General features: G+C 44.1%; 1 long non-coding RNA gene across 1 annotated transcript; it reads left to right on the forward strand.

Moving 5' to 3' along the window:
- The first annotated feature begins 5,057 nt into the window (after positions 1-5,057).
- LOC141981786 (uncharacterized) lies at positions 5,058-20,445 on the forward strand. The gene is made up of 3 exons (XR_012637919.1): positions 5,058-5,176; positions 18,032-18,223; positions 20,319-20,445. It is a non-coding gene; the product is annotated as an uncharacterized LOC141981786 (long non-coding RNA).
- The last annotated feature ends 734 nt before the right edge of the window (positions 20,446-21,179 follow it).

The raw sequence follows: 21,179 nt of genomic DNA on the forward strand, positions 1-21,179 counted from the left end.
CTGAATAGAATAACTATTTCTGTCTGTGTATCTTTTTTGTAACTTAAGGTTTTTGCCTAGAGGGGTTCTCTATGTTTTGAATCTAATTACCCTGTAAGGTATCTACCATCCTGATTTTACAGGGGGGATTTTTTTTTATTTCTATTTACTTCTATTTCTATTAAAAGTCTTTTTGTAAGAAAACTGAATGCTTTTTCATTGTTCTCAGATCCAAGGGTTTGGGTCTGTGGTCACCTATGCAAATTGGTGAGGCTTTTTATCCAACATTTCCCTGGAAAGGGGGGGTGCAAGTGTTGGGAGGATTGTTCATTGTTCTTAAGATCCAAGGGTCTGGGTCTGTAGTCACCTAGGCAAATTGGTGAGGCTTTTTACCAAACCTTGTCCAGGAAGTGGGGTGCAAGGTTTTGGGAAGTATTTGGGGGGGAAAGACGTGTCCAAACAGCTCTTCCCCAGTAACCAGTATTTGTTTGGTGGTGGTAGAGGCCAATCCAAGGACAAAAGGGTGGAATATTTTGTACCTTGGGGAAGTTTTGACCTAAGCTGGTAAAGATAAGCTTAGGAGGTTTTTCATGCAGGTCCCCACATCTGTACCCTAGAGTTCAGAGTGGGGGAGGAACCTTGACACCCTCAATTGAGAACTTTATGCTAATAGATATCCATTGTAAAGGAAAAATCCATAGCCAATGGAGAACGAGCAATTGACGGTCTGGGGGCACCACCAGAAGCCATACCCATATGTACCCGCGAGGGCGGGGGGGGGGAGATACCAGCGAAAGGAGGACGCTCAGGCCTAAGAATAGTAAACTACACTTTATTGAAGGAAGGAAGGAAGGAACTTATGCTCCAATCTGCACGGGGAGCCCCTAGGACGCACGGAGGGGCTGCAGGGAACTCTGGCAATTTGGGACAGCTGACCAGGCAGGACTCCACCGGGGGGGAGTCCTCTGCGGCACTATATTCTCTGCGCTTATCTCGGGGTTACCTGGAGTCAACAGCTGGTTATATTCTTACATGTATGATTTATGCTTGTTATACAAACTAACTTGTTTACAAGCAAACATAGGCTGAGCTATGCTAAGATATCTTTTGGCAGGGTCTATCAGACAAAGTTCATTGAAACTGCCTGCATCCTCCACTTACATCCAGTCACGTACTCAGTCCACCACTTAGCTCCTTGCCAATCTTCCGCAACCTTGCCCCGACACCATAGTCTACTCAAATGTTACTAGAGTACAGGACCCTCGGCTGCCCAGACTAAAGGACTGAGAGGTGGAGCATGCGGTCGATCTCTGTTTTGGAGTTTCTTCAGATGGGGCACTCTCAGAAACATATTTGGGGTATGTGACTCACCTAAGGGATCAGCTGAAGGGGGCATATTGGATAGTGATGCAAGCAGTTGGTCACCAGAATAAAAAGAATAAACCCCAATATGATTGGTGAGCGAGGCAACAGGAGCATCAGATTGTTCATCGAGTTTTGGCTTGAAATCTCGGATTACAGGGAAAACACAAAATTGCAGATCGGTGGGAGTCACATCCATATATTACAGAAGAGAAAGTGGGGAATTTACCAATATATAACATACGTCCAGAAGGCAGTCACAGCCCCACCAAAGCTCTCCACCGGAATCATGTTTTACCTGTGGGACAAGTATAGTTTCCCCATGAGGATGTTTCCACAGATTCTGAGACTCCCAGCCCCGTGAGTCGGACACGGTCCCAATAATGGAGATATACCCGGTGTCTGCAAACGCCCAGCTCCTCGAACAGTGAGGATGAAGTGGGGTTTGGCAAACATCCTGTTTGGGAGGCCCCGACCATAATGGATCCTCTTGTCATTGCACAAAGAGATGGTGAAGGGGAAGGACCCACACTGAGCATTCTAGAGGCCCCATTATCCGAAGCTGTGGGGACCCCCCAAGAGCCTGATGAGGAAGGTACAGAGCAAGCAGAGAACCCTGTACTGCAAATATCCACTTTAAAGCCAGATGCCCTCGAATTTGTGCCTTAAGGACCCATCATCTTGCCTCCATGTTCCATGGTGTCACCTCAGTCGAAGCCTGACAGCCAGCCTAGAAGTTCCTCCAGGGAAGAGAAGCCCAGGTGCATGCTGATGTATGATCATTTGGGAAAACCCAGAGACCTACAGATCTCTGGAGTGCCACCGGGGAGTGAGCTGCCTCATTGGAAACCTGTTCCACCCCATGGGGTCCTGTGGGATGGATGATGGGGATGCTCCTGACCAATGGGGGCCCTCGTCTCCTGCTGGGGATCCATGGCCTACCTACCTGAAGCCTGGGAAGGATAGAGTGGCTAATCCGGGACACCCCAAGACAGCAGCCAGGAGGAGCACTTGTGCCAGGAAGGAATCGCCCGAGAAGGACAAACCGGACCTGGCCCCAGTATCACTACTGCCCAGTGCTGTGTGGGGTCATGAGTTCTGGGGCTCGTGACTCTGCATTGGGAATAAGGAGAGAGATTCTAGCTAGTTAAGCGGGGAGGTTATCGCTCTGTGGGGGTTTGCAGAGAGCGGCAGAAGAGGGCACTGGAGAGGTGTGTTGGGGAAAGTTTACTGGCACCGAAGACAACCAGGAGCACCCAAGACTCACCACTGGACTGGAACTCTGCCCAGGACTCCTGAACTCTGAGCACAGACACATTCCTAGGTGCCTGCCCTTTCAGACAGTGGTACTACTGGGCCTGTGGGGTCTTTTGTTGAATGTAACCCTGTTTTACCCCTCCCCCTATATTTCCCCCTGTTGTTTTTCCCCTCTCATCCTTCTGTGAATAAATATTTCCCTCTCCTATATTCATTGTACTCTGCTGGTGTGTGTGTGTTCACTCCGGGGGGCGTTTGGAACAGGTGTCCCTGGGGTGGAAGGGACTTTCTCTGCTGCATTCCTGCGCGCGCCTTCTCTTGGCCTGAGCTGCCTGCAGAGCAGATTCCACCTTGGCCATGAGGGCGCTAAAGTTACAGTATGTTTATGTAAAACCACATCTTTGCCTGTGCATACGTGGGTGTTTATGCATATAGAGTTATCACTGATAAGTATAGATAAGAATGCACGGTTTCATGCACAGACAGTGCTGAACTATAAAGATGAAACTCTAGTCAAGCAATGAGCCTGTTAAAACCAACCCACTACCCTGAGGGTATGTTAATGCTTAACCTCTGGAATGCCCTAAGGCATAGAGGCAATGTCCAATGAAAAGGCACTTGTAGGGACACTCGCCATCCATCATGCTGCTGCATTGATTATAATGGATCAGTTTTAAAAATCAGGGTTTGGAGTATGCTAGGGGCACGGCAATGAGTTAAGTAGTGGAAACTGTTGATTATGCTCAGCTGCTGCTGCTGCTGTTGCTGGCTGAATGTTTAGGAACTTATCCTGTTTGGGGAATTATAGAGTAAAAACTTGGCAGAGTAGACAGCATGAGACAAAATTGGGCCATAGGTTTACAGGGCAAGGTTTAATGAACTCTTAAAGTCAGCTGAGGATATCTGTGCCTAAGGTATCAAATATGTTTGTGTATTGTTCCAGCAGCTTTCTTTTAGTTACAGTGTGTAGTCTTTAGCTAACCCAAACAAGTTTTTGAGGTGCCATTCTTTTCTCCTAATTCAGAAGGAAGAGCCTTATTGAGACACTGATCAGCTAAGAAATGTAATATTGTCTGTTAAAAGATATGCTCTCCTCATAAAGTATGTAATGTTTACCCACCTAACCCTGGCTTTTACAAGTGCAGTTTTAGAAATCAGAATCTGACAATCACTTCTGTGAGTATCTCCATGTTCCAAAAGGAGAGAACCCTGTGAAAGGTCCATGTTGGTTCAAAGGGCCTTCTGCTGCACTGAAGTGAATCTCACCATAGATGAACAGAACAAGCATCTCCAAAGAACAAGAGAGCTGCCAAAATAGGTGTAAGAAATAAAACTGGAACTCTGAGTTTTGCTGCACAGGGCAAAATTGAACTCATACAAGGGCGAGGCAGAAAGGGAAGGGGCATAGCCTTGGAACTGTTCTGACCTAGGGTATCCTGGCAGTTCTAGCCATAGCCCGGTGGATTGTGTGCATCATCTACACAGAGGGCCCACACTCCCCCAGAGCTCAAGGGTGTTTGATCTGACATTTTGGTTCAAGCCCATGTCTCTGATTAAACAGACTTCAGTCATGGGCTTGCTAACAGTATACTATCTAGATCTGAGTTAGCTGGGCCAGTGTTTTCCTCAAGGCAGTTGACTGGTGAGTCCTTGCTGTGCATCTGTATGGGACCAGGACTAGGGCCTTCTTGGTCCAGGGAACTCATCTATGGAACTTCATGCTGAACCTGTCCAGACAGTCGTTTTGTCCAAGGCCCTTCTATGCAGGTCAGGACATTTTTGTCCAGCTGGTTTTCATCAGGTACCCCAAAGACAGGATGCACTGGAAAATACAGGGGTAGTGGACACACTATTGTGTTTTTATTTAATAAAAGATCATCACTTCTTCGAGGAGGCTCCAGAATAATTATTTAAAATGGATTTGAATTAGGAGAGCCCCGTCTTCGGTCTAGACAGAAAAATCAAGGTTAGGAGTGCTAAACATAACCCAGTTGGCAAATCCCACACAGGTTTTTGGAGATCAAGTACTCCTAGAGCAGAAAGGTGACAGACCAAGCTTATCAAATACGGTTTGGAATGGGAGAGTCCCACTGACCACCAGCCGCATATTTCAGCCCTAAATGTACTTCATTGTAGCTGGTTATCAAAGATTCACCTCACAGAACAGGAGGCAGAATTTAGCCTAAATCGGCTGTATTCATGGAATGACACTGCCTACTTTTCAGCCCCTCAGACTGCGTTTACACACATTTCATTGTTACATTTTCACTGGAATGAAACTATACTGGAAAATAAAGTAACAGCTCCTTAAAGTACAGTACTTTATATTTAACTGGGTGAAAAACTAACAAATTGACAAAGCTTTCTGTGACTAAGCATGAGATTGAGTCAGGAGTTCTGAGTCAGGCTTTTCCTTTGTCTTGTTGTGCGACCTTGAGCAAGTCACTGACCTCTGTCTGTGCCGAAGTTGTCGTCTTTGTACAATGGGGACAAAGTACTGTGGAACTAGCTCCCAGAAAACAACATTCGAACAGTCCTGAGGAAAGAATGATCACTAACTCATCTGTGGCCAAATAAAGTAGGTGTGGAATTTTGATTAAACAACAAATCTGGCTGGGTGAAAATATGGTATTGACTTACAGTAATTTAAAATATTGTTTGCAGGGTTGGTATTGCAAAATATTGGTTGCAGGATTGTATCCATGCTGGTCCCAGCATATGACCCACTCACCCTTCTTTGTCCTATGACTGCAGACAGGGCCGGCTCCAGGCACCAGCTTTCCCAGCAGGTGCCTGGGGCGGCATTCAGAATGGGGTGGCAGTCCGTGTCCCACAGTGGCAATTCGGCGGCAGCTCTGCTGCTCTTCCCTCTGCGGCGGCTTTTGGGCGGCAGCTCTCCCGCTCTTCTGGGCATGGCGACAATTTGGTGGCGACTGCTTGGGGTGGCAAAATTGGTAGAGCCACCCCTGACTGCAGAGGTGTTAATTGCCCATGTTATCTTGACTGCAACATGTGTTAACTCCTTATGCTTAACAACCTGTTCCATCTTGACTTTAGCTGTGACACTCTGATTACCTTTCCCAGACCTGAAGATGACCTATGTGGAGGAACTTGAAAGCTTGTCTTTCTCCCCCACAGAAGCTGATACAATGAAAGATATTACCTGACCCACCTTCCCTCAATCATTTAAAATGATTTTAAAATTGTTTGCCATGTTGTTTCAGCCCCACAACACACTTTTCAAGATCCATGGGTCCTACCCATGCCGATCACAATATCTCATCTGGTGCATCAAATGTCCCCACAACAGACAATCACTATACTCTCGAATGAACTCATACAGAAAAATGATAAAAGACAAACACCTTATCACCTGTGGGCAAACACTTTTCATAAAGCAATCACTCCATATCTGACCTCTTAATCCTTGTTGTCAAAGGAAACCTTCACAACACCTTCAAAAGACGAGCCTGAGAACTTAAATTCATAACTCTGCTGGACACTAAAATACATGGATTTAACAGAGACACTAGCCCACTGCAACAACTTGTAACACCCTGCTGCTTAGGCACCAACTCCATGGGTGCTCTGGGGCTCAAGCACCCATGGGAAAAAAATAGTGGCTGCTCAGCACCCACCACCCACAGCTGTTCAGCAGCTGGGGAGGTGCTTGGGGGAGGGCAGGGGCCTCAGCAGAGGGGTTGGAGTTGGGGCAGGAAGAGGCAGAGCGAGGCCAGGGCCTTGGGAGGGGGCAAAGCGGGGACAGGAAGAGGTGGAGTGAGGAAGGGGCCTGAGGGTGGAGCACCCCCCAGGGAAAAATAAAAGTCAGTGCCTATGCCCTGCTGCCTACCATTGTCCTACAACTGCAGAGGTATTAACTGCCCGCTTCGTGTTAAGTTGTCTCCTACAGCCCCTTATGCTTAACAATCTGTCCGACCTTGTTTAGCTTGGACACACTAGTTTCCTTCTCTAGACCTGAAGGAGAGCCCTGTGAAGCCTGAAAGCTTGTCCCTTCCACCCACAGAAGTTGGTCCAATAAAAGATATTACCTCACCCACCTTGTCTCTCTAATAATTTATATAATTTTAAAAGGAATTTTAGATCTTGTGTCTAGTCACAAGGACCCACGTTAATACTCAGAGGAAGCGATGAGAAACAATGACCCTATAAACACTGCTCTATGGGGCCTGATCCAAAGCTCATTGAGGTCACTAGGAGTCTATTGACTTAAATGGACTTTGGATCAGGTTCTATTTATGTCTGAGTATCCAATATTCATTGTAGCAACTTAAAACCACTGCTTATTACTAAATGCACTAATTTATTGTTGCTGTTCACTTAACTGCATATATTGACTGCTGAAAGGATATCTAGGAGACATTTTATTCTCCAGAAGGATTCACATATGGACATTCATTCAGGAACACATTTGCTGTGTACAATCCTGACTAAACAAGCATGCTAAAAAAGAAAACAGCTCACAGCAGAAACCTACAGATTTTGACTAACAGAAATATCTAATGTTTTTTCTTCCAATGTTGAGGCACTTTCTTAAAGGGCAGTAATTCTGTGAGACCGTTTTGCAAAGTGAAAAGTTCTTACCAGGTCTTTAAAACAAGAAGTGACTGCTATTTTTAGATTTTGTTATTTTCTAACTATTGCATGGAAAAGGTTAATGGAAGAGGATCAGGTGAGCCCACAGGATTATTTTAAAAAAGGAAAAAAACAGTGCATCAAAAATATGGCACATTCATTCTTATTTTAAGATAGTTTGTGGGTAGGCATATTTCAAAGCAAACACCACCATTGCCTTGGCAGACCAATTATATTACCTTACAATGCCTTCCAGGCACATAAATTATAGATCAACATATTTTAGATTGCGCTTCAAATAAACCAGATGTACGTAGTTTTATAAAAACACTTTTCCATGCATCTTGGCCTGCCCTCTAGTGGTATTTATAACTAACACCACATTGCTGTGTACTAAAATTCCCCACAAAATGCACTATCCCTCGACACAAGAGGTTTGTTGGAGACCAGAAAAAAACCAGATGAACTCCGACGTCCGAGGAAGCATACCACAAAACAGCAGAGACCAACAAGACTGTCTATATCAAAACTAAGGAGATTGTCATGTTGATCAATGTGACAGCTATTTTCAAACACCTTCCAGAGACAGAAGGAGGCATAAATATAAACAGAAAAGCCAAGCGGTGAAATGCAGTTATTATGACACATCTGTGGGATAGAGACATGTATCCCCCACAGCTGATAAAAGTGCTCCTGCTACAATTTTCTAGACATGAAGTAAGGGTCCATCTATGAAATACCCTAGGACTTAAGGGCGTTCTGAACTGGAGTTACAATTTGGGCCCACTCTGGTCTTTTCTAATGATTCTGTAATCTAACTCCTTAGGGAGCTGGGGCGAACTGGATTAAGAGAAGCACCCCCAGACGCGAGGGCCTGATGGTTCACTGGCTAAACAGACAAGCACAGCACAGGCAGCAGATGTTGTGTAAACTTCACAGTACAGGCCTGCCAACCATCTTGCTATTCCAGAGAGGAGACTATTAGTTGTGCCAAATCCTCCACTGGTGTCATGAGATTAGCACCCAGTAACAGCAGACTGAGACCACCACATTCTGATACAAGTCTCACTTAAACCTGGGTCCCACAAAGTCAAAATGCTTAATTCACTCTTCCTTAAGGCTCCCTGATGTAGAGATTTACATGCCATTCCAAATGTGGTCCTGCTTCCCGGCACACTCCCAGTCAGAGCCCTCACCCCTTCCCACACCCCAACTTCCTGCCCCACCCCAGAGCCTCCTCCTGTACCCCAAACCCCTCATCCCTGGCCCCACCCCAGAGCCCTGCACCCCCAGCTGGAGCCCTCACCCCAACCCTCTGCCCCAGCCCAATGAAAATGAGCAAGTGTGGGGGAGAGTGAGTGACAGATGGAGCAGGGGATGGAGTGAGCAGGGGTATGACCTTGGAGAAGGGGTGGGGCGTCGGGGAAAGGGTGGGGAAAAGGATGTTCAGTTTTCTGCAATCAGAAAGTTGGCAGAATTCATTGTAGGATCAGGATCCTATTTTGTCAAAAGAGGAGATAAAGTGGATACCTTTTTTCAGGTAACAGCATGAGAACATAAAAGCCACTATTAACTTGAAATCTAGTCAATTTAAAAAATGACTTTAACGTAGTTTCATCTATTACATGAGCCAGTAAGAACACAAACACACACCTGCCAAATTTTGTGGTTTTACCATCACATTTCCCTGTTTTACAAAAAAAAATTCTCTCTTTTCTGTTGCTGAGTGGCAGGCCTCACATGCACAAAGTATTGTGAAACAATAACCCACACAAACACAAACTACAGTGGAACTACATACATTCCCAATGTAAACCAAAAAAACCCTAACAGAACATTTTCCCCATTCTAATCTCTTTCAAAGGAATCTTGGGTGTTATTTGTAACAATCACAGATTAAAAAAAAAATCAAAGAGAAAGGAGATTTTTAAGATGACATCCCTTTAAACTCTCTTCCTATGGCATCACAAATTATTAACATAGTTTCCTTCCACCATCACCTTTTTTACTAAGGTTTGCTATATTGCATTTGTTTAAAATACATGACATAATCTCAAGCCCCAAATCTGTAATTTACCCAAGACAGAGAGAACATATTAGTGAACATTATGCATTAAAAGATCACACATTCTAATTGTTTACACTGAAGTCTCAATTGGGTATCAGGGCTTTTTTGTGCTATGTTCTATTCATTTAAACAGTGCAAAGGCAGTCTGTGCTCCAGAGTGAGCATAATCTAGAATGACGACAAGATACAACCGTTAAATCTAGTGACAAATGGGAGGGGATGGGGACTGAGCAATAGCAGGTGTGTTTGCATGTATTGCTAACCTCAGTGATCATAGTGAGAACGTTGTAAAGATGTGAAAGATTTCTAGGAAGCTTTTATATATGTATATAAATAACTGCTATTGAGTGAGTTAATACCATTTCCTAGCTCCAAATTACTGAACAGCAAGCAAGTGAATCAAAGTGCTCTAAAGGCTGAGATTCAGTTCCAGGCACTGCTGGTCAAGCCGAGATTAAGTAAGTGATAGTAGCAAGTGCTCTGGGCGTTAATAATTCACGGAGAGAACCAGCTATCCTCCACTGCGCCGGTCGCTCTGCCCTGCCTCTGGCAGCAAAATGTCATGTTGTTTGGGTTTAAAGTTCATATAAAACAGGGCCTCTCAATTAGAAGGATATAAATAGCTAGATCTGAAAAGAGAAAATCCTGTGTGACTGAGAAATTAAGGCCTGATCTTGCATGATTTTGGGGCTGCAGCTTTCATTGAATTAGGGAGCTGTTGTCTTAATTGAGATGGAATAAATGGGTAGAAGGTGTTAACATAACCCAGACACTGTCAAGCATTAAATGGCGTTAAACAAGGACCAGGGCTTGGAATACAGAGACCTTTGCCTGCATAACACCATGGCAAACACACCATTAAAGCTCCTTTTAACCTTCTGTTAAAGATACAGAAAAGAAGGGGAAAAAGTTAAAGCATTTAAAATGCAATGTATTACATTGGGTTTGTATTTTAACATCTCTTGTTCCTGCTTCCCCTTTAGCTGGAGCGAGTTTGTGGAAAGAAAATCCCCCGTTGTTTGACAGTCTCTGGGTGGTATCAAAGATGGTAATAACTGTCATCCCAGGTGGTATTTGAGACTCAGCGGGAGCCTGTAGGGTTGACAATGTCATCAGAGCCCCTTTCTTCCTGGCCCATTCTAGTCGGGATCAGGATCTGGATGGTGAAGGCCCAGGGTCCCAGGAAGCAAGGGGAGTGGCAGTCAGGATGGTGAAGCTCGCTCCGGGAGCCTATGTCTGTTCTTTCCATCTATTGTCCTTTTTGTTCTTCTTTTAAGGACCCACAAAGAGAGTGATGGGTGGAACAGCCCAGCCTCTCATTAGTTTGTCCTCCAATTAGGCCTAATATCCACCATACCAATTTTGGCTCATTAACTTCCAGCTCCACATTTCCTGTTCTTAACAAGCATAATTTCAAAATTTCAACACAATCCTTGACTCATATCAACTTGGCCTTTTTCTTTAGACTAATTCAGTTATTCTGTCTCCATTACATACCTTTTCCCATCAGCCTCTGTTGTTATAGGTTATTGTAACGTATTATGAACTTTTACATAACTTTTACAGCTGAGCTCACAGTTCGGGTAAATTTGTAGGCCCAATTGTCACAACAGAGCTCAAGCGCTCTCAAAATCAGGCCCACTAATTATTAATTGCAATGATTGATGCATCATTTGTCTAGTAAGAAGCGTCAAGTCATTCTGTTCATAGGCACCAGTTAAGAAACAGTCTGATTAAAATACTGCACCTTTGAGTAACAATAATCTGATTACGCGGCAATCTCTTTTCCCTGCTGTAAGAAGAATAATCATATTCTACGGACATTTTAGATGAATCTCCCTTCTCCCCGCCCCCGCAGCTCCACTAACTAGGTGGGTGGCCTTTCATTCTCGTGTGCGGCCACCCAGGCATGCACCTTAGAGGGAACTATCCGCAGACCACCTGAATGGAGCTCGTGGACCACAGTTTGAGAACCTCTGTCAGACTGAGGCCTGAAGAGATCATTAAGATCATCTACTTTGACCTCCTACATAGCATAGGCCACAGAATTTCCCCAAGTAATTCCTGCATCAAGTCCAATAATTGAATTAGAGCATACCTATTAGAAAGACATCCCATCTTGATTTAAAGGCTCCAAGTATTTACCAGCTCCCTTGGTAAGCTGCTACCATGGTTGATTACCACACAGTTAACAATGTGTACCTGTTAGCAGGTTTGAATTTTGCTAATTTCAACTCTCAGCCATTAGATCTTGTTATGCCGTCTGTCTGTCTGTCACAGGGATAACCGCACAAAAAGGCTCAATCCACAAATCAGAACGTGGACAATCAGATCCAATTTCCCAAAGCAGCTTTGGAAACTGTGCTTCCAAATCGGCCATATTTTTCCAGAAGTACCAAAGCAGAGCGATAATGAAACAAGTTTTCCATTATAACTACGTGCACAACCTCTGTCACATTCACTCCCCAAGAACATTCCAGCGCTCATCAGATGGGTTGTTTATGATATGTGGCTTAGTTAAACAACACATCCAATCACGAAGGAAAGCAATACATAACTTTTGTAGCTATCCAAACCTTACCATTTTTGACCTGTGGATATTTGCAATTAGCGCTGATCGAACAATATTCAGATTTTGTTTCACAACCTTTCACATACCTTTGGCAATTTAAAAGATAAATATATTATAGACCCATTGTACTAGGTACTGTCTAGAGACACAGTAAGAGACTCTCCCTGCCCCCAAACAGCTTACACTATAAAGAGACAGAACAAAAGATAAGGGGAACCATGCATCAAGAGGGGAAGTGAAATAACCAAGGACACACAGCAAATCAGTGGCAGAGTCAGGACTAGAATTAAAATATCCTTAGGGACAGTCACTGCCCTAACCACTAGACCATGCTGCTTCTACACCAGCTATAGAATTTAGAGAATAACCTGCTAAATGTGCTCACGGAAAAAGTATTCAATGGTTTTTACTAAATAGTTTGAATGTGAACATTACCCAATATGTTTTGTCAACTGAAAATTGACCATTTGATTGATCCTGCAAGCTGAACCACAGGACTGGACACTTCTTCCTACAGAGAGCTCCATTTAAAGTCACTTGGATTTGCATCTTGCAGGATGGGGGCCTGTGTTTGCACTTTGCCCTTTGCCCTAAAAGACATTTATCAGCAGGACTGGCTATTTTAGAAGGTCATTTGTTCTGCAGAACCTGCTGGGGAAGAGAGAACTTTAAATACTTGATATCAGCTTAATAAAAAAAGTGGATCAAAAGCTAGACACCATTTCTCCTAAGATTCGAAGTTGTAAACTTCAGGAGAACAGGTGGGCAAAAAAACCAAAAGCATATTAATTGAGGATCAAGATCAAATTAAGCTGGATTTAAATAGCTCTAAATGTTATTGAGTATATCAGTACAACACGGTGCTTCAATGTGAGGCAGTCTGGAGGCTCTGGAAAATAAGTCCCTGGCCTCCAATATTTCAATAATAAGATTGAGGGAGGGTGCTGACAGAGATAATCCTCATATTATATCGCCACAATTCTCTAAGGAATAGCTGGGGGGAAAGTTTGATCCTAGCTTGTTTATGCAAATGGCTTTTCATTTGTCTCCCTCTCATGCTATTTTGAGGCAGGCGGATGTCGCTGGGAGGACAATCTCTTCTGTGGGGTTCTCATAGTACTTATGATTTTTCTTTTTAAATGACTAAGCAGAAAAAAAGTTACATAGCAAGGACATCGCATCTCTGTATTTGTAGCTATGGCTTCAGACCCAAAATCAAAAACCATATTTCAGAATCCTGCAAACACTTACATGATGAACTTTACACGCACGAGCAGTCCTGTAGCAGGCAATAGGACTACATACACTGGAAGAGTTTGTAGGTTTGGGGCCACATATTCAGATTTAAGACCCCAATTAAGTAAAATACTTAAGCACATGCATAACTTTAAGCACGGGGGGTACCATTCGTGTGCTTAGTTATACATGTACTCATTGTTTAGCTGTGCTTCCCTGCCTGTCTGTATCCACCTGTCGACTCTTGTCTTACACTTAGCTTGTAATTTCTCTGGGGCAGAAACAATCTTTTCTGTGTGTGTTTGTACAGCACACAGCACAATGGGGTCCTGGTCCGTGGCTGGGGCTCCTACATGCTACTGTGGTACAAAGAGATAGTTATAACAAAAGCACACTTAAGTAACTTGATGCATCAGGGCCTAACTCTCTTAAAGAGATTATTGGAAGAGGTGCTCAGTAAGTTACATCCTATCCCGCAAAACTTCTTATGAAGACACAATATAATAAAATATATTCTCTAAACATCCTTCTCAAATTGTAATTGTACAACAAACTCTTTAAAAAATCAGTAATTTTTGAAATTGCTCTAACTTATCTTCCTGGTATCTCACCCTATAAAGCGTAGATTCAGAATCTACTAGGCTTTTAAATATTACAGTTATTTTTACGTTTCCGCTGTAGAATGAGGCACATATTTTTTCTTTCAAGCAGAGCAATGCATGGGGGTTTGATTAGCCTCACGTAGTGATATTTATTTCTTTTTCTTTTTCTCTTGCGCACTGGTCACAGATCTGCATGTAAGTACAGCGGGCCAGGCTCTGCATGATTCTCAGTGTTGGATGACGGCTTTGGTGCTTTTAGCGTTGTATTCATCTAATGTACGTCTGGCCACGCTGGAAGGAAGATGGGGCAGTGGATGTGGTTTCATTAGGTCTCAACAGAATGAAGGACAGTGCAGTGACTTTCTCCTGATCTGACCCCAACTGCTTCCTGCCCTTCCTGTCCATCCCTGTAAATTCCCCCCTTCTGCTCTCTGTTACAAGGGAGCCCTTAAAAGGGCAATACCCCTTTTCCTGTAGCTAGCCAAAGACTCCCTTGCATGAAGTTTGTGCTGGGTACACTACAGATAGGGCTGGTTGGGGAATTTTTCAACAAACTGTTTTTTCACAAAAAAATGCCAGTTTGTTGAAACCAAAACTGTTCACTACACACAGTCAGGTTTGATGAATCTCCCAACCTGAAATTTTTTTAAAAATGGTTTTGAAAATGTCAAAAGTGTTTCAACATTTGGAGCCAGAAAATTTCAGTTTTTCCATGTTGAAACAACATTGATTCAAAATATTAATAAATTTAGATCTAAAAAAGGTTACATAACAGATGTGCCTCAAAACAAAATATTTTTTAAAAAATCAATTAAAACCAATTTTTCCTCACATTTTCCAATGACTTTTTTTTTTTTTTTTTTTTTTTGAGATTTAAATTTTTTGTCCTGATTTGGTACAGGAAAAGTTTTCGATCTCTCAGAAATGTTCATTGGATGGGAAAAAACATCCCACCGCAAACTCTATTTGTAGCAAAATACTCTGACATCTATTTATAGCCTAATCTGTAAAACTCTGTAGACTACATACTATATACTAGACTAGACTACTTTCAGCATAACAAAGGTTTTGTTTTTGTTTAATAGTTTGCCCAGATATTTTTCAATACCAAATTTGGTTCGACAGAATAAATCAATGTTAAAAATAAACCCTTACACATACATATACTACATACTTATATGCAAGCACACGCACACACACACACAAAGACCCTATATTTAGGGGATAAGGAACTCGGAAAATCTATAGTGCTTAGAAGAGAACAAAGGTGATCCTAGATCTAAAAGTGGTAATATGTGAAATAATTCACATGGTTAGAACAAGATGGAACTGAAATGCTGTGCACAGAGATAAGTAGTTTTAAATGGGGATAAATACCATGCAGGTATTATGGTTGTAAAGGAGACTAGGTCTGATAAGAATATCTGCACATTAACTCTCATATCTAACTATCCTCAAGTGTTCCCTCTCTCCGAAAAGAGAAAAATGCTCAGTCAATAGAAGTCCTGGGATGAGCATGCATCATCAACTCCAAAGATGACTTCTCAGAGACTGTTTCTTCCCGCGGTCTGCCATAAAGAGAACCTCCTAGGGAGTTCAATCTCTTTCCTCTTGATTTCTTCCATCTGGCTTCTATTTGACCTGAGCAGCTGTCCAAGGTATATTCTTCCACATTATCCCTATCTATGTGGCTCCATCTCTCTCTTGTGTACATATTATGATTGAGTTTCAATTATAGCCATTGGCATTCATGGTCGAGACCCTCTGTCTGCTCCATCGAAAACTAAGACTGCTCAGCTGCTCTCTGTGTTTCCAGGAAGGTATTTTCTGGACAAGAAGACATGAACAGCTTGGAGAGATGCCTGTAGTTCTTCACTATAGGTGTCTATTTTTATACATACTTTCAGCAAGGAAGATGTTCCTTGGCAACTGCATGCAAATTTCATCTATTCCTTGTTCCTGAGGAGCATATAGTACCAAACTCTTTCCCACCCATCAAAGCAGTTACCTCAAAGGCAGTTAATTCCTTAGAACAGGGGTTCTTGAACTTTTTCTGGACCCTCCTTTGAAAATATTTCAGGCTGTGATGATACCCCCTCACTCCCCCCAAAAAAGTGATAGCAAATTACTGTACATACTCATAGGAGCACACTCAAGGTATCGCCACCCTTATTTCTGTGCTGCTCCAGCTTCCCCTCCCTTGGGCAATATTTTTTGTGATTTTGTGACCCCCCCACACACACACACAATAGCCTTGCAACCCCCCTTTTGGGTTGGGAACCTCAGTTTGGAGAAACGCTGCCTTAGAATGTCACACCACACAACTTACCCTTCAGCTATCCAGCAGCTGATCTATAGAAACAGCCAATTGTTATGTCCTACTCAAATGCACATCCACTTGCTCACCTGCTCGGTTAAAATCCGTTATTGCAACAAGCACATTACATTCTGGAAAATATGGAAAATTGTAAAGGTGGCTGAAACCATTTCTGAACTCACCTTTTTTCATAAAGCATAACAATGTTATTTCAGGCATCCTGGACAATCTTGTGTGTCTGTAGTAAAATCTGAGAACAGTTCTGTTGTTAACTTTCTATCTTTCATGGTGTCATTGGGAATGCCATCTTCACCAGGAGCTTTCCTGCTCAGCGGTAGTCTTCAGTGCTCATTCTACAGCTTGTCTTCTTCAGTGACTGGCTTTTCAAAATTCTCCTTAGTCATTCACATTTTATGTCACATAAGATAAATGATTTTAAGTTTTCAAGCTGCAATTTTGTAGACATGCTCACTCAATAATACTGTCCTTCCAGCCACAGAATACGGTCTGTCCAAAACAATACATTTCCCTGCTAGGTTTTAGGTAACAGGGAGCTCCTTAAATCAAGCCTGGAGACTCACACAACACATAACTATGAGTATTTCTGACCATACTTGTACTAGCCCAGAAATCTGTTATTAAAGGGGTTGGGGCCTTGTATTACAGGAGACAAAAATATCATTTAGATTTGGGTTAGACTGTTTCACCTGCAGGAAGGAGAGGATACCTGTGCTGTAACTGTAGTACTTTGAGATGTGTATCCCTATGCTCCACTTCACATGCACATGCACCTTCAGTGAAATTCACTAGCAGTGCCCATTTGGTCAGCACAAGAGCCCTACGTATCCTCATGTCCTGAACCAAGGCTATATATGAGCTGTGTGGGTAAACCACCCTCATTTCCTTCTTTACTTCAAAATCCCATAGAGGAATCTCTGAAGTGGAGGAGATGTGGGGCAAGTAGAGGAGCACCCATAGGGACATACATATCAAAGAACTACAGTTACTACACATGACAAGTAACCTTTTCTCCTTCTTCGAGTGATATCCCTATTGCTACTCCACTTCAGATGACTTCCGAACAGTATCCCTGGAAAGAATAGGCAGCTCTGGAATACAGTCCAGTACTGAAGATAGGACTGCACTGTGAACTGCCACACCAGCTCTAGAGGCATGGACCGAGGCATAGTGTTTGGAGAAAGTATGTACTGAAGACCACAAAGCAGCTCTGCAAATCTCAGTTACTGTAATGTCCCTAAGTAGGGCCATAGACATTGAATATGATCCTGTAGAGTGGGCCAATACTCCAACAGAAGGCTGGGCATTGACAGTATCATAGCAAGCGATAATCTACCTCAAAATCCACCTTGATAGTCTCTGGATAGAAATAGTGGATCCCTTAGATTTGTCTACAATAGAAGTAAATAGTCCAGGAGACTTTATCTAGATAGGACCAAGCCATTTCAAAAGGCCAATGCTCTTCTGATGTGTAAGGCTTGGAAAGAAGCTTCCTGATGGTTTCAGAGGAAAAAAATGGTAAGCGGATAGCCTGATTCATATGAAACTCAGATGACTCCTTAGGTAGGAATTTAGGGTGTGGATGTAGGGAAACCTCGTCCTTGAAGAATACTATAAAGGGAGTATCCACCATCAAGGACCCAATTTCACCAATTCTTCGAGCTGATGTAATGGCTACTAAAATGGCCATCTTCATAGACAAGTTTGGTAAGGAACAGGAACCCACTGGTTGAAATGGGGGTCTTGTGACATCTCTGAGAACTAGATTAAGATCCCAAACCAGAGTGGGGACTTTTACTTGAAGAAAGAGTCCCCAGTTGTTTAATGAACCTAACAGTTGTAGGGTGAGAAAATATTAAGATTTCTTGCACTGGAGAATGAAAGACAGTTATCATAGCCAAATGAACTTTGATTGAGCCATTTTCTTCAGTTATAGCAAGTAATCCAGGATAAGCGAAAGTGAGGAAGATTCTGGTCTAAACTGCTGGCATTCAGATCAAATAGCTAAATATTTTCCATATCTGCAGGTGGATTCTTTCCTGGTGTTTAACTACAGCTGCTATACCTCTACAGAACAGGTAGGCTCTATCCCAGAGAACTATCAAGGAGCCACACCTTGAGGCAGAGAACTTCTAGGTTGGGATGAAGCACTCGGCCAACATCTTGGGATGAGAGGTACATGGAAGATTGATCACTGGACAAGGAAACAATCAAAAGAGGTAAGGGTACCATGCTTGTCTCGGTCACACTGGGACTATTAGGATAACCCCAACTTTGTCCTTCCTCATCTTGTTCATCACTCTTAGAATTAGAGACTTTGGGAGAAATGCATAATATAGGCCCTTAATCCAAGATAGAAGGAAGGCGTCCCCTAGGGAATGGAGGCCCAGACCCCTTCTTGAATGAAACAGATGACATTTCTTGTTTGTGGCAGTGGTGAAGAGGTCCACTTCCAGATGTCCTCATGTTCAAAATAAGTCATCTAGTATTCATGGGTCCAATTCCCATTTGTAGTCCTGGAAGAAGTGCCTGCAGAGGACATTGGCCATGGTGTTTTGCACATTGGGAAGGTACATTGCTGGAATGTGACGTGATAGACTATGGACCAATTCCATAAGTTTATGCCTTCAGCACACACAGAGGGGATCTCACTTCAACTTGCTGGTTAATATAATACAATCAGGATAGTCTATCATGATCTTGATAGTCTTTCCTTAGGGGAAAGACTATCAAGAAAAATGGAGGTAGGCATTCCTGACAGCCCTTCATGCCCATTCTTGACTGCCATTCCTGACGGTCATCCACTAGGGATGGTGGTGTTACCTAGTGTTCTTTCAACCCAAAGCTCTTGGTAACTTTACTCTGTGTGAGATGGTATCAGGAAATAAATCAATGGAGACACGGCTGTCTGACCAATAGATGGCTAGCACAAACAGGACAACACAAGAGTGCTCTCCCTTAAAGCTATACTTTAGTCTCAAGCATTTGCATGCGTCCACAACAACTTAGCGAAACATCCCCAACCCTAAATAATTAATGAAGTTTGGTATGGCTCTTGAGTATTACAACAGCAACTGCCCACCCAATTGACCCATCTTTCAGCTGCCATTGGGGGACCCCAAACTGTGTGCATTGAAAAGATCCCAGAGTGTCCAAACCTGTCCCCCTTACTTATCTTTGTTCGTAGACATAGCTTGTTCATAAAAAAAAAAACTACTGAGCAGAAGCTAAGTTAAAGATGGAGATTTCCAGCCTGTCAGGTTTGCAACTTTCCACCAGTTAACCAGCTGTGTAGCAATAGTTAACTAATGCCAGACTTTCCATCTTGCAGAACCTCATGCTTCAGAGAAACAACTCAAGTCAGGAAGGCAGGGGGCCATGTTTACTCCTTGAGGTCACTCATTTCACCCTCCCCTCCTGGTCTGCTAGCTCTGCCATGGTTTCAGAAAGGCCTCCTTTTAGCTGGTTTTAGCTATAAGCATAACAATGGGTATCCCAGATGCTGGCAGTGGTTTAAATACGTTACAGGGCTCTGGACTATCAAAAATCTGCTCCTACAGTGGGGGGCGGCATGACAGCCTTGTCTGGGGAGGAGGAGGAGATAGTTTTTGGGATCGCCTCCTCTTTGACATCACCCTCATACTCCTCCAAAATTCCTTCTGGGAGCCCTGAAGCCCTGGATGCTGTGGCCAAGGATGTGTGTCTCAGGGGCTCACGGGTGGGACTAGAAGCCCAAGATGCATGGGGGCAGTATGCAGCCCAGTGGTCCCCGTATGTACAGTGGGATGGCAGTGGCCTGGAGCCCAGTGGTGGTGCCCATTGATGGCCATACCAGGACAGCAGTGGTGGGACTATCTGAGGTTATGCCCAGGGGCCCTGCTGGTATTGGGCACCCTAAGGGGCTTGGAAGGAGTATTGAGATATACCCTCCTACGGTTCATGAAGGATTCATGCAGGGTTCATGCACTTGGCAACATTCAGGGCACACCCTGAGTGTTGTGTAGGAGCAGTGCACACACAGCTCCTCTCAAGGGTATGAACCTTGGAAACTCGCCCAGATGACATGAACCGTGGGAAGCCTCCCAGGACTGGGCTCAAGGCCTGAGAGCAAGGAATGCGGTAGATAGATATTGGTAAATAAGAATATTAAACAAAGCCAGTGTATTCCTTTTATCTGTTGGAGTATGTAATGCGCAGGAGGAGGGAGAGAAATAAAGGAGAGGGTGGAAAGCTGACAGGCGGACCAGCCCGTCGGCAGACCAGCCTGCTTGCTTGCTTAAAGCCTTGTTCTGTCTTGTATTTGAACCGCAACAGGTTCACTGTGCGAGGAGAGCGGAGAGCGTGGCAAGGCAGTGGTGTGGACTCCCGTGTGGGGCGGAGACTCAATGTGGAGGTCCCAGCGCTGAGGAGAGTCTGGTATGTCAGTTATACAGAGGTCCCTTGAGTCCCGACCAACTTGGTGCCACATGCAGTCTCGGAGTTGGGGAACACGGAGATCTTGTCTGCATCGGCCGTTCAGGTACCAGGTGCGGTGTCGATACTGATGGGACATCATGTACCGGTGATGCCTTAGAGCGTTTTGCTCCTGTTCTTCTCCTTAGGTGCCATGGCTCAATGCTCTTGCCCATTGGGTCTGTGGGCATGTCAACCTGCATGTACCTGCTGCCGTAGTCTTCCTTGAGCCACGTGTCCCGGGCTTGGCCTCTCTCAGCAGCAAAGATACTGGGCATACTGGGGATCATTTGCAGCTAGCCTGCGGCTGGCTATGGGGTCTTCCCGCTCCTTTTCAACTTGTGAGAGGGCGCAGTGGCTGATTTCTTCACCCCTCAGCCGTTGGATGTTGAGGGCTGTGGGGAAGACTCATGGCTGGGGAAGACTCTTGGCGTGAGTCCAGAGAAGGTCTGAGAGCTGCCTCCGTGAATATAATCTTCTGCCTTAGCTCTCTGTCCTTGAGAGACCAAGGTCTAAGCTGCTGGCCAAGCGTGCACTTTTGAGGAATGTATTCTTCCGTGAGGCACTGAACGTGAGTGTGTGTCTGCAATGGGGACAGCCTCGCTGCAGGAGAGGCACTTCTTGAAGCCCAGAGAACTGGGTGTGCCCCACTGGGAGTGAAGGAGCTCCAACGAGAAGGGCAGGCGGAAGCGGTGGGGAGGAGCCCCCACTTGCTCTGGCCCT

The sequence above is a fragment of the Natator depressus genome, chromosome 2 (assembly GCF_965152275.1).
Source record: "Natator depressus isolate rNatDep1 chromosome 2, rNatDep2.hap1, whole genome shotgun sequence".
Lineage (NCBI taxonomy): Eukaryota > Metazoa > Chordata > Testudines > Cheloniidae > Natator > Natator depressus.